The following is a 15,163-nucleotide window of genomic DNA, read 5'->3' on the forward strand; positions in this document are numbered from 1 at the left end:
ACTAAAGTGTGGGTGTTTTGGTGTTTCCTAGAAGGGGGAACAAAATACCCATGGGAGCTGATACAGAAAGAAGTATGGAGCAGAGACAGAAAGAAAGGCCAATCCTGAGACTGACCCACCTGGGGATCTGTCTCATATACAGACACCAAATCCAGACACTTGTGTGGATGCCAAAAAAGTGCAGGCTGACAGGAACCTGAAATAGCTGTCTCTGGAGAGGCTCTGCCAGAGCCTGACAAATTCAGAGGTGGATTCTCACAGCCAACCATTGGACTGAGAACAGAGTCCCCAGTGGAGGAGTTAGATAAAGGACTGAAGGAACTGAAGGGATTTGCAACCTCATAGGAAGAACAATATCAACCAATCAGGCTCCCCAGAGCTCCTAGGGACTAAGTCACCAACCAATGAGTACACATGGAAGGAACCATGGCTCCAGCTGCATATGTAGCAGAGGATGACCTTGACAGACATTAATGGGAAGAGAGGCCCTTGGTCCTGTGAAAGCTGGATACCCGTGTGTAGGGGAATACCAGGATGGGAAAGCAGGAGTGGGTGGGAAGTTGGCAGAACAACCTCATAGAAACAGAGGGAGGGGGAATGAGATAAGGAATTTTCTGAGGGAAAACCAGGAAAGGGTATAACATTTGAAATGTAAATAAAAAAATATATAATAAAAAAGATAAATAGATAATAAATAAATAAATAAATAAATAAATACAGAGAATACCCAGCCCAAGTTGTTGCATCTCCAACAAAGGCTGAACATTTAAGGCTTGGGGAACATCATGGAAGAAAAGTGGAAAGAATGTAAGAACCAGAGAATCAGGACAAAGGACCAGGACATTTAATATGAGAAAATAGATAGATAGATGGATAGATAGATAGATAGATAGATAGATAGATAGATAGATAGATATAAACATGGCTGAGAAGCTGCACCTTACAATAATACAAATGCCTACAAATGATCTATTTAAATAATGACAATACATGGTAAGTCAACAAGGATGGGAAAAGTCTCATGGAATCCACTTTTGGTGTAGAATTACAGCACTCACGACTACTGAGAGAGGGAAAATTAGTCTTCTCCAGACATGAATGCCCTAATTAATCATCCAAAACTAGGTGACTAACCCTAAAAAATGTATACCTACAAGCAACACTAACTGGATTTGGCAGGTTTATTTATTTGTCTGTATATACATATGTAAAAGTTATCAAAGATTGAGACCATGTATTTAAGAAGGCTGGAGAATTCATGGTAGATGTTGGAGGGAGGAGAAGGAGACAGTAAATAAGGTAAATACAGTAGACATGTATGAAAATTTAAAAATCGATTTAATTAAAATCATAATAATGGCACCTTCTCCAAAGTCCCTTGAATCAGTTTGTGTCAAGGTTCAGAAAGTAGGCAATATGAGATGTCTGCTAATGCCTGCTAGCTCACCTACCTCTATTCAAGATAGAAATTTAGAATAGAAAATTAAGAGCCAACCATACCTAATGAATAGTCCTGGGCCATGAAAGCTTGGAATAAACTAGACTCAAAATACAGAGATAAATCCATGTCATTAAAAAATACACAAAAATAAGTGGCAGGTGACATATAAGGTTATACCCTGCAGATTACACAGTTACTGAGGTAAGGAGGGAAGAGATCTAGGCCCAAGGATATAAAAACTGTTCAATATACTACTGTGACACATTGTCGTTTTTATTTCTCTTTCAGCAGTGCCAAACTTCACACATAAACAATGTTTCTTTGGTTACCCAGACTCCCAGGTTCTTGTTATTACAAGTGCAATCTTCATTTCCTTCATGTCTATATTTGAAAGGACTTCTGTGACCTCATTTAACATTCACTTATTATTTAAAGGCCTTAAATGCAAATAGAGCCATATTCTAAGGTACTGTGGACTAGAGTACTGGGAAAGCTAAAAGTAATGTCTGCCTCTAAAATTAGTTGGTATCAAGAGCTCAAAGAGTGACACACATATGTCCACCTTGACAAATCAAATTTTATTAAAGAGTATTTACATAGTAATAGAAGCTATAGGTGACTTCAGTCTGCCAGTTACTAAGTCAATCCCATTGTGTCTATCAAATTTCTGGTTTATATGGCTCTAATTTTATAAAAGGATTTCTGCCAACTTGGATTTATAATGCCATGCAGTACTAAAGCAGTAGATGTAATTGCCACCTAGATAACATAAGATATAGATAAATCAAGAGCAGTGGTTCTCAAACTTACTGGTGCTGAAACACTTTGCAATATATGATATGCAAGATATCTCATATTTGACTCCCAAAGTGGTCCCAACCCACAGATAGAGGTGTCATACAGGTGCTCACATCAATAAGTAAGATAAATAAACATAACTCTAGGCTCTCTGTAAAAGTTATACATTTATAAATAAACTGTCCTTGCTCTAAGCAAGTACTGTCAGTTTCCACAAACACAAAGGTTAGTTGTCTTGTAGCAATGTTCTACATAGGAAGCTAAATTAAATTTGTCCGGCTCTATAAACTTCTCTTTCCAGAAACAGCTGCATCTTCTCACATAGTGCCAACCTCATCTCTTAAACACAATGGTGAAGATGGAAGTGAAGGGATTTGGCTGTTTTGAGTATCTGGTTAGCAGTGCTACATGTGGCAAAGTGTAAATTTTTGCTATCAATGAACTCTTCATTGACATCAACTATATGGTCTACAAGTTTCAATAAGATTCCACTCATGGCAAGTTCAACATAACAGTCATGGCTGAGAAGGGGAAGCTTGTCATCAATGGGAAATCTATCAGCATCTTCCAGGAGTGAGATCTCACAGCATCAAATAGGGTGATGCTGGTGCTGAGTATGTTGTGGAGTCTGCTGGTGTTTTTACCACCATCGAGAAGGCTGATCCATTTGAAGGGTAACACCAAAAGTATTATTATCTCTTCCCTTTTTTGCAAATGCTCTAATGAGTATGAACCATGAGAAGTATGACAGCTCACTCAAGATTGTCAGCAATGCTTCCTGAACCACCAACTGCTTAGCCTCCCTGGCAACACCACCCATGAAAACTTTGTCACTGTGGAAGGACTCATGATGACAGTCCAGGCTATCAATGTAATCAGTGTTGATAGCCATGGGATTGACCAGAACATCATCCCTATATCCACTGGTGCTAACAAGTTTGTGGGTAAGATCATTCCAGAACTGAACAAGAAGGTTACTAGCATTGCCTTCCATGTCTCTACTCACACTGTGTCAATTGTGGGTCTGACATGCTACCTGGAAAAAGTTGTCAAATATAATGACATCATGGAGTGATGAAGCAAGCATCCAAGGTCCCAGTAAAGGGCATCCTGGGCTACACTGAGGGACAGGTTATCTCCTGAGACTTTAACAGTGACTCCCTCCCACTTTCCAACTTTGATAGTGGAGTTTCCATTGCTATCAATGACAACTTTGTAAAGCTCATTTCATGGTACGGCAACGAATTATGGCTATAGCAACAGGGTCATGAATCTCATGGCCTACAAGACCTTCAAGGAATAGGAAGCCCTGGACTACTCACCCCAACAATGACAGGAGAGCAAGGCTGCTGAGGAGCCTTTCTGAACCCATGTCCAGACCTGAGCATCTACATCACAGTTTCCATCCTAGACCCTGGCAATAATAAGAGGACCTTAGTAAGCTCTATTCTCTTGAATGCCATCAATAAAGTTCACTACATCAACAAAACAAGGGAAAAATAAAGACAGAAAGAAAGAAAGAAAGAAAGAAAGAAAGAAAGAAAGAAAGAAAGAAAGAAAGAAAGAAAGAAAGAAAGAGGAAAGAAAGAAGAGAAAGAAGGAAGAAAAAGAAGGAAAAAGAAGAAAATACAGAAAGAAGAAAATGGAAGTACTGGCTGCACCTCAGAAGGCTAGTTTTATTACACAAATTTAGTCGTAATTTAACTCACTTTCATTTCTATGGTACAGGTATTTTTGATGGTGGTGTTTTCTTTGTGGAATCATTTTTACATTATCAAATAAAAAGAATTGTTTTTATTTCACACTTAACCTTTTGGGACTTACCCCTCATAATTCTAAGGCTGAGTTAATTCACTTTGGCATAATAAAGACATCAGTCATTGTCTTATTATTTCTATTTTTGCTACTCAGAATTCAGTTTTTTGTATTCTGTTTATAGGTGACCTGATTCTGTGAAGATAGAATGCTTTAGCTGCCCTGAGGTCTTCTCTGACTTTCATAAAGTCTTACTAAGAACATTTTTGGTTAAATGTGTATTTTCCTCCCTTGAGGAAATCATTAAACTTTCTGTAAAGTATTTTATGTCTTAACTTTCTTATCCAGTTTTCTGTTTATGTTTCCACAGAAGACAATTCGTTTACATTTCAATCGTTTTGACTGGTCCTTTTCAAAGGAAACAACTGGGAAATGGTTTGTGATGTATTTGGTAAAGAATTTATATAAGAAGGATATTAGAAGTTGATTTTATTATGATTTTGGTTGTATTAGCAGAATATCTTAACTGTCTGTACTAAACAAAGCATAGCTATTTTTTTTCTTTTGAATCTGGAAATGCATGATGTGAAATTAGTAAGTCTTAAAGACTCCAAATCCTCCCAGGTACGATTAAGCCATACAAATATGTTTCCTTAGAATCTGTGGTGCACAAAAATAAAAGGCAGCAACAATTACTTTTCCTTAATATCTCTTAATATCAATGGACTCAATTCCCCAATAAAAAGACATAGACTAACAGACTGGCTACACAAACAGGACCCAACATTCTGCTGCTTACAGGAAACCCATCTCAGGGAAAAAGACAGACACTACCTCAGAGTGAAAGGCTGGAAAACAATTTTCCAAGCAAATGGACTGAAGAAACAAGCTGGAGTAGCCATTTTAATATCGGATAAAATCGACTTCCAACCCAAAGTTATCAAAAAAGACAAGGAGGGACATTTCATACTCATCAAAGGTAAAATCCTCCAAGAGGAACTCTCAATTCTGAATATCTACGCACCAAATGCAAGGGCAGCCACATTCATTAAAGACACTTTAGTAAAGCTCAAAGCACACATTGCACCTCACACAATAATAGTGGGAGACTTCAACACACCACTTTCATCAATGGACAGATCGTGGAAACAGAAACTAAACAGGGACACAGTGAAACTAACAGAAGTTATGAAACAAATGGACCTACCTGACAGATATCTACAGAACATTTTATCCTAAAACAAAAGGATATACCTTCTTCTCAGCAGCTCACGGGACCTTCTCCAAAATTGACCATATAATTGGTCACAAACCAGGCCTCAACAGATACAAAAATATTGAAATTGTCCCATGTATCCTATCAGACCACCATGGCCTAAGACTGATCCTCAATAACAACATAAATAATGGAAAGCCAACATTCACGTGGAAACTGAACAACACTCTTCTCAATGATACCTTGGTCAAGGAAGGAATAAAGAAAGAAATTACAGACTTTTTAGAGTTTAATGAAAATGAAGCAACAACGTACCCAAACCTATGGGACACAATGAAAGCATTTCTAAGAGAGAAACTCATAGCTCTGAGTGCCTCCAAGAAGAAACGGGAGAGAGCACATACTAGCAGCTTGACAACACATCTAAAAGCTCTAGAAAAAAAGGAAGCAAATTCACGCAAGAGGAGTAGATGGCAGGAAATAATCAAACTCAGGGGTGAAATCAACCAAGTGGAAACAAGAAGAACTATTCAAAGAATTAACCAAACGAGGAGATGGTTCTTTGAGAAAATCAACAAGATAGATAAACCCTTAGCTAGACTCAATAAAGGGCACAGGGACAAAATACTAATTAACAAAATCAGAAATGAAAAGGGAGACATAACAACAGATCCTGAAGAAATCGAAAACACCATCAGATCCTTCTACAAAAGGCTATACTCAAGAAAACTGGAAAACCTGGACGAAATGGACAAATTTCTGGACAGATACCAGGTACCAAAGTTGAATCAGGATCAAGTTGACCATCTAAACAGTCCCATATCACCTAAAGAAATAGAAGCAGTTATTAATAGTCTCCCAGCCAAAAAAAGCCCAGGACCAGACGGGTTTAGTGCAGAGTTCTATCAGACCTTCAAAGAAGATCTAATTCCAGTTCTGCACAAACTATTTCACAAAATAGAAGTAGAAGGTACTCTACCCAACTCATTTTATGAAGCCACTATTACTCTGATACCTAAATCACAGAAAGACCCAACAAAGATAGAGAACTTCAGACCAATTTCTCTTATGAATATCGATGCAAAAATCCTCAATAAAATTCTCGCTAACCGAATCCAAGAACACATTAAAGCAATCATCCATCCTGACCAAGTAGGTTTTATTCCAGGGATGCAGGGATGGTTTAATATACGAAAATCCATCAATGTAATCCATTATATAAACAAACTCAAAGACAAAAACCACATGATCATCTCGTTAGAGGCAGAAAAACCATTTGACAAGATCCAACACCCATTCATGATAAAAGTTTTGGAAAGATCAGGAATTCAAGGCCCATACCTAAACATGATAAAAGCAATCTACAGCAAACCAGTAGCCAACATCAAAGTAAATGGAGAGAAGCTGGAAGCAATCCCACTAAAATCAGGGACTAGACAAGGCTGCCCACTTTCTCCCTACCTTTTCAACATAGTACTTGAAGTATTAGCCAGAGCAATTCGACAACAAAAGGAGATCAAGGGGATGCAAATTGGAAAAGAGGAAGTCAAAATATCACTTTTTGCAGATGATATGATAGTATATATAAGTGACCCTAAAAATTCTACCAGAGAACTCCTAAACCTGATAAACAGCTTCGGTGAAATAGCTGGATATAAAATAAATTCAAACAAGTCAATGGCCTTTCTCTATACAAAGAATAAACAGGCTGAGAAAGAAATTAGGGAAACAACACCCTTCTCAATAGTCACAAATAATATAAAATATCTTGGCGTGACTCTAACTAAGGAAGTGAAAGATCTGTATGATAAAAACTTCAAATCTCTGAAGAAAGAAATTAAAGATCTCAGAAGATGGAAAGATCTCCCATGACCATGGATTGGCAGGATCAACATTGTAAAAATGGCTATCTTGCCAAAAGCAATCTACAGATTCAATGCAATCCCCATCAAATTTCCAACTCAATTCTTCAACGAATTAGAAGGAGCAATTTGCAAATTCATCTGGAATAACAAAAAACCTAGAATAGCAAAAAGTCTTCTCAAGGATAAAAGAACTTCTGGTGGAATCACCATGCCTGACCTAAAGCTTTACTACAGAGCAATTGTGATAAAAACTGCATGGTGCTGGTATAGAGACAGACAAGTAGACCAATGGAATAGAATTGAAGACCCAGAAATGAACCCACACACCTATGGTCACTTGATCTTCAACAAGGGAGCTAAAACCATCCAGTGGAAGAAAGACAGCATTTTCAACAATTGGTGCTGGCACAACTGGTTGTTATCATGTAGAAGAATGTGAATTGATCCATACTTATCTCCTTGTACTAAGGTCAAATCTAAGTGGATCAAGGAACTTCACATAAAACCAGAGACACTGAAACTTATAGAGGAGAAAGTGGGGAAAAGCCTTGAAGATATGGGCACAGGGGAAAAATTCCTGAACAGAACAGCAATGGCTTGTGCTGTAAGATCGAGTATTGACAAATGGGACCTAATGAAATTCCAAAGTTTCTGCAAGGCAAAAGACACCATCAATAAGACAAGAAGACCACTAACAGATTGGAAAAGGATCTTTACCTATCCTAAATCAGATAGGGGACTAATATCCAACATATATAAAGAACTCAAGAAGGTGGACTTCAGAAAATCAAATAACCCCATTAAAAAATGGGGCTCAGAACTGAACAAAGAATTCTCACCTGAGGAATACCGAATGGCAGAGAAGCACCTGAAAAAATGTTCAACATCCTTAATCATCAGGGAAATGCAAATCAAAACAACACTGAGATTCCACTTCACTCCAGTCAGAATGGCTAAGATCAAAAATTCAGGTGACAGCAGATGCTGGCATGGATGTGGAGAAAGAGGAACACTCCTCCATTGTTGGTGGGATTGCAGGCTTGTACAACCACTCTGGAAATCAGTCTGGCGGTTCCTCAGAAAATTGGACATAGTACTTTCAGAGGATCCAGCAATACCTCTCCTGGGCATATATCCAGAGGATGCCCCAACTAGTAAGAAGGACACATGCTCCACTATGTTCATAGCAGCCTTATTTATAATAGCCAGAAGCTGGAAAGAACCCAGATGCCCCTCCACAGAGGAATGGATACAGAAAATGTGGTACATCTACACATTGGAGTACTACTCAGCTATTAAAAAGAATGAATTTATGAAATTCCTAGGCAAATGGATGGACCTGGAGGGCATCATCCTGAGTGAGGTAACACATTCACAAAGGAACTCACACAACATGTACTCACTGATAAGTGGATATTAGCCCCAATCCTAGGATACCCAAGATATAAGATACAATTTGCTAAACACATGAAACTCAAGAAGAATGAAGACTGAAGTGTGGACACTATGCCCCTCCTTAGAATTGGGAACAAAACACCCATGGAAGGAGTTACAAAGACAAAGTTTGGAGCTGAGATGAAAGGATGGACCATGTAGAGACTGCCATATCCAGGGATCCACCCCATAATCAGCATCCAAACGCTGACACCATTGCATATACTAGCAAGATTTTATTGAAAGGACCCAGATGTAGCTGTCTCTTGTGAGACTATGCCGGGGCCTAGCAAACACAGAAGTGGATGCTCACAGTCAGCTAATGGATGGATCACAGGGCTCCCAATGGAGGAGCTAGAGAAAGTACCCAAGGAGCTAAAGGGAACTGCAACCCTATAGGTGGAACAACATTATGAACTAACCAGTACCCCGGAGCTCTTGACTGTAGCTGCATATGTATCAAAAGATGGCCTAGTCGGCCATCACTGGAAAGAGAGGCCCATTGGACACGCAAACTTTATATGCCCCAGTACAGGGGAACTTCAGGGCCAAAAAGGGGGAGTGGGTGGGTAGGGGAGTAGGGGTGGGTGGGTATGGAGGACTTTTGGTATAGCATTGGAAATGTAAATGAGCTAAATACCTAATAAAAAATGGAAAAAAAAACAATCTACCCACAAAAAAAAAAAAGAATCTGTGGTGCAAGATAACATCAATATTTTAGGAGGCAGGAGGAAGGAAATACAAAGAAACAAAGATTCAGTTCCAAGCAATTAGTCTGTATAAGAAATAGCCACATGAGTTTTGCATGCAAATGGATGGAACTAGAAAATATCATCCTCAGTGAGGTAACACAGACTGAAAAGGACATGCATGGTATGTATTCAGTAATAAGAGGATATTAGTAAATACATAAATAGATAGATAGATAGATAGATAGATAGATAGATAGATAGATAGATAGATAAAAAGACAGAATACCCAAGATACAGTCCACAGAAGTCAAAAAGGAAGGGCCCAAGTGAGGTTGCCTCAGTCCTATATGGGAGGGAGAAGAAAGCAAACACTAGTGGGGAGGGAAGGTGGGACCTGGGAGAAAAAAGTGGATGGGGGTTGGGGAAAGAGGGGAACCTGATCTGGTATTGGGTGAGGGAAAAGGACTGAAGCCCTGAAGGTCAGCAGAAAGAATGGAAACAGGCAACTTCAGGAATTAGAAATTTGGGGAGGGGCTCCAGAATGCATCAGAGACATGGGAGGTAAAAGACTCTCAGGACTCAAAGGGAGTGACCTTAGATGAAATACCCAACAGTAGGGAGAGGGAGCTAATAGAGTCCACCTTCAGCAGGAAGACAAGGTAAAAATTGAGGGATGGGGTTGCTTTCCCACAGTCAAAACTCTGACCCATAATTGTTCCTGTCTGCAGGATGGAAATGGAGAGGAGTCTGAGGAAAAGAAGGTCCAGAGACAGGCCCAAAGTGCGATCCAGCTCAATAGTAGGTCCCAAGGACTGACACTATTACTGAGGCTATGGGGCAATCACAAAAAGGGACCTATCATAACTGCCCTCCAAAAGACCCAACCACCAGCTGAAAGAGTCAGATATAGATATGAGGCCCCCAACACATATAGAGCAGAGGATTGCCGGGTCTGGTTTTAGTCAGTGAAGATGTACCTAACCCTCAAGAGACTGGAGACCCTGGAGAGTTTAGAGGTCTGGTGGGATGGGTAGGGGTGGTGGGGACAGGGGTGGAGAGAAGTTTGCACTGTGGAACACTCAGAGGAGGAAGGGGAATAAAATTTGGAGTGCAAATAAATTCATTCATTAATTATTTAAAAAGAAATAGCCACATGAACCTTCTCTCCTATCCCATTGGCCAAAATTTAGGTACTGAGCATATAACAAGATTTAGAAAGATATTATTTTACAATGTGAAGCATTATTTGGTCTCAATGAATAAGGATCCAAGATCTATTTGTAACTTAAAAATGCAAAAATTTCAATAACTACATTATTCTTCATGTTTTGACATAAAGGAGGTCAAATTCTTCAAAAAATATTAAAAATAAAACCTCTGTAAGAGTTTGAATTCCAAAGTCTGAGGTTTTAGCGAATAAAATTCAACTTGAGACTCTTGAGGTTATCTTTAAGATCCTTTCCTAGACCTTCACAACAACCAAAAAATTGTCATAATTTCATTATTAGAAAGATGCTACAGAAAGAGATAAGTTGAACATCTCTATATTGCTCTATCTGTCCTCAGTCTTCACTTGATGAAATATTGCTTAGGAACAGCTAGTAAGGCATATGGCTTCTGAGAAGGGAATTCAACAGCATAATCCTATCTAGTAGAAAAACAGTAAATAGGAATTGGCCTTATAGATAGGACACTGAAGATATTTTGAGTCACTTAACTTATATCCATGGACAAGAAGGATTTTCATGCAAAAAAATGACTTTTCTTTCTCTGGATTGTGCTGTGGTAAATGCAGCTTCATATGTTGCCTCATATGTCCATATAAAATACAGAGGTGGATGCTCTCAGCCAACCATTGTTCTGAGCTCAGTGTCCCCCGTGGAGGAACTAGAGAAAGTACCTAAGGAGCTGAAGGGGTTTGTAGCCTTATAGGAGGAACAACAATATGAACCAACCATATCCCCAGAGCTCCCAGAGACTAAACCACTAATCAAAGAGTACACTTGGAGAGACCCATGGCTCCAGCTGCATATGTAGCAGAGGATGGACTAGTCAGACATCAATGGGAGGAGAGGCCCTTTTGTCCTATGAAGGCTCGATGCTCCAGTATAGGGGAATGCCAGGACAGGGAAGCAGGAGTGGGTGGGTTGGTGAGCAGGGGGAAGGGGTTGGGATAGGGGGCTTTCAGAGGGGAAAACCAGGAAAGGGGATAACATTTGAAATGTAAATAAACAAAATATCTAATATAAAATCTCTAAAAAAAACCTAATAATTATACTGTGAGGAGTGATTAAATCTCCTCACTTATCCCCAACACCCTGTAGAAAACACTAAAAGCTCTTATTTAAACTCATTTATATGCATTCCCAGCTGTTAGTATTTCAGTACCTCTGTGGATTGACCTCTTAAAGTGAAAATGCATATATGGAGCACCTTACAAAACCTAGAGCATTTTACATTTTACATCAGAAAATGATTTTTTAAAAGCTTGCAATCATATCTGAAAACATTAGAAGCACGGAAGATTTTTTGTTACAAGATACTAATTCGCACTTTGGATGTTTCTTTTAACCAAAAAACAAAAGAAAACAAAACAAAACAAAAAACCCAAAACCAAAACCAAAAAGCCCTTTAGTTTGGATAGATTCTGGGCATAGTATCGATGCCTGGTAAGGAATTAAAAGTAAGGAAACCTCTCAGAAAACCAGAGAGCAAGAGCTACTCTTTCCAGAGAAGTTTATTACATATGCAATTTAGCACAGAGTAAGCTGAGTAGGTGAACTTTGGAAGGCAATAGCTCTGTAAATGTTAATGGCACTCCAGGTAGGGGAGTGCCTCAAGACTGCTGGGATATAGCACAATCAGAAGTGCAATGTGCATAAAAGCATCTTTAAAAGGGAACAAATAGGCAGATCTGGTTCTTTCTGTAGAACAGTGTTTTTCAATCTTTGAGCCCCACCCCTTCGTGGCCTTGAATGATCCTTTCACAGGTGTCCCCTATGGCCATCAGAAAACACAGATGTTTACATTATGATTCACAAAATTGGAAAATGTACACTTATGAAGTAACAACAAAAGTATAATTTTATGTTGGGGGATCACAACATGAGGAACAATATTATAATGTCACAGCATGAGGAAAGTTGAGAATCAGAGGCTATAGGAATCACTTTACACAAGACTACAGTAAGAGCATAGCAAGGAAAATCAGTGTCTGTTTAGCCAAACAATATTTCAGTTATCCAGAAAACAGAGTCCCACTGCACATGATATGACTTACACCAGCTGCTGTTACCTGAACAAGACCCTTTATGAGATAAACCCAGTCAAAATTCCTGCATGAATGGGGAAGAAACCCAGTGGCCTCTCTACTGGCAGTTGATGGCTGTTGAAGGAGGTACCCACTATGGAGGATGTGGTTGCTCTCAAGTTACCTGTACCACAGTGGGTGGCCAGACACCCATATACTTGAGGGCTACAGTAACTGAACTAATGTGGTTGTTAAAAACAAAGAAAAAGAAGACATGAATCTGGGTAGAAGATGGAGTGGGGTCACTATGCTGAGTTAGAGAGAGGTAGTAGTGGAATGGATAAGATGAATATTCATTGCATAATGGCATTGGAATTTCAAATTATACATACACACATACACACACACACACACACACACACACACACACACGCAAGAAATAATTAAAAGATAAAGCCATGAACAAGTTGTGCTATTGCATCTGAAGGATCTTAGAAAATGTCTGTTAATACATTATGCACACAGAAAGGGCTAGCTAATACAATGATAATTTATTGTATAAATTGAGGAAAACCATTTTAAAAGAACTTTATGTCATGTATTATACATAAAAATGCTTACAAGTGGAAATATGCTGTTTTCATCTTAAGAGAATGGAAGATAATGAGTTAGAGAAATGAATAACATGTATAGGAAAATTAATAAATTGTACATAGAATAATTGGAAAAGCAGGGAGCTTGATACCAAAGAGATGGCTGTACGATGAACATTGGTGTGTGACACTCTCTGAGATAGTTAACTTATTTAGTGGCAATTTTCTCAGAGCACGAGGCCAATAATGGCTCAGTTTTTGTTATAGTTTTGAGTCTCATATGCAAGCACACCTTGAAAAGGATTTGTGTAGTTATAATTCTCTGAAAGGAAATGTCCTGCCATTCAATATATCAACTTCCAGTAATTACATTTCACTTATGAAAAGAACCCATCAGATGAAAAGGGAAAATTCAATTCCAGACAGAAATTAGGCTTCTGTCTCAGGGTTGGATTTAGGATCCCTAGGATAAGAAATTGGGAGAGATGAATTAAAATACAAAGCTCTAGAGCATATTGCTATCATAACATAAAATAATAGGAAATTTCACCTATTGTAAGTGACAATGTAAATTGATAGCAACTTATTAGCAGTTTCTTCAAAAAGACTGCTGGAGACTGGAGGAATGGTTCAGCTAGTAAAAGCAATGCTCCTCTTCCAGAGAGCCCTGAACCCCTGATTCCCCACTTCATAGCAGCTCACAGCCATACGCAATTCCAGTCCCAGGGATTTCCAAAGCCATTTTATGATCTCTTTGAGCACTAAGAAAATACAGGGTGCATAGGAATACATGCATACAAACTTCCCATAAAAATAAAACAAACATAAAGGAAAAATTAACCTTATTCTTAAACTCTATGTCTTAGCAATTACTCAATTACTATTTATTGAAAGCTAGCAAAAGCGGTGTCTATACACAAACTTTCATTCAAGCTCTTATTGTAGCTCTGTTCATAGTGATCCCAGCTTGGAAAAAGGTGAGACACTTTTTCATCAGATGAAATGATTAATAAGCTTCAGTATGCTCTGGTAATTATTTAATAAGTCATCAAACTATGAAATGGCAGGGAATATAGGGACATGAAAGAGTCTATTCTGGAAAGATTGTATGTAGTCTAACTTGTTGACATTCTAGAAAAAACAAAACAACAAACAAACAACACAGCAGCAAACTATGGAGACAAAAAAAAAATCACTAGGTTCCAGAGTTTTCTGTGAGAAGAGTTGTGAGTAGCTATATCCTACTGAAAAGACACTGACAATTTTATGATAGATGTTTGTCATATATCTTTGTCAGTATACCATTGCCAAAGTCTATAGACATGGAGGACCACCGAGACTGGAGTTCATTTTGGAAGGGAAATATATATGGATGCAGGTTCAGGAACTATAAAATATTCAAGTCTTCCCTATGGCATGATACAAGTGATAGATGCAATGACTGAGAGAGAGAGAGAGAGAGAGAGAGAGAGAGAGAGAGAGAAAGAGAGAGATCAGAGTGTGTTGACACGTGAGACTTTTGTACCCTCTGAATTTTGGTATGTATTTAAAAGTGCGCCTAAAATTGACCTGTAAAAATGGTCTCTATTCTGCAATAGTTAGTACCAATGAGGCATAACATAATAAGTTTGTGCTTGGTAATCTTAGGATATCTAAGTTCATTTGTATATGTTTATAGAATGGGCTAGAAAGTAGGAATGAATGTGTACTATAAGGTCAGTTATGTTTGTGTAATTTTAGAGTCAATATTGACCTTTGTTTTTGCTTTAATTTCAAACAAAGAAAATATTAGTATCTGAAACATAGATAATCAGCTTGCAATGGAATGTGTTAGAAGGTAAAGGCAGGATGTTTTACATATACGACTGAGTACACAACTATTTGCATAATAGTTCACTTGTAATATACTCAATGAATGTGAGTCTGTTCCATATTATAAGCAAACATAAGATTTGTCTCAGTTTTGCAGCCATAAATAATGTTATTTTCTTTACAATGCTTTTCTAACTATATGTGGGTTCTCCTTTCCTAAAATGAGTTATTCTCCTTATTGTAGTAAGTTTCATGGAACAATGGTAGAGTTTTAATATAGGATGGTTTCCATAAAACCATGCATTTT

The sequence above is a fragment of the Mus musculus genome, chromosome 10 (assembly GCF_000001635.26).
Source record: "Mus musculus strain C57BL/6J chromosome 10, GRCm38.p6 C57BL/6J".
Lineage (NCBI taxonomy): Eukaryota > Metazoa > Chordata > Mammalia > Rodentia > Muridae > Mus > Mus musculus.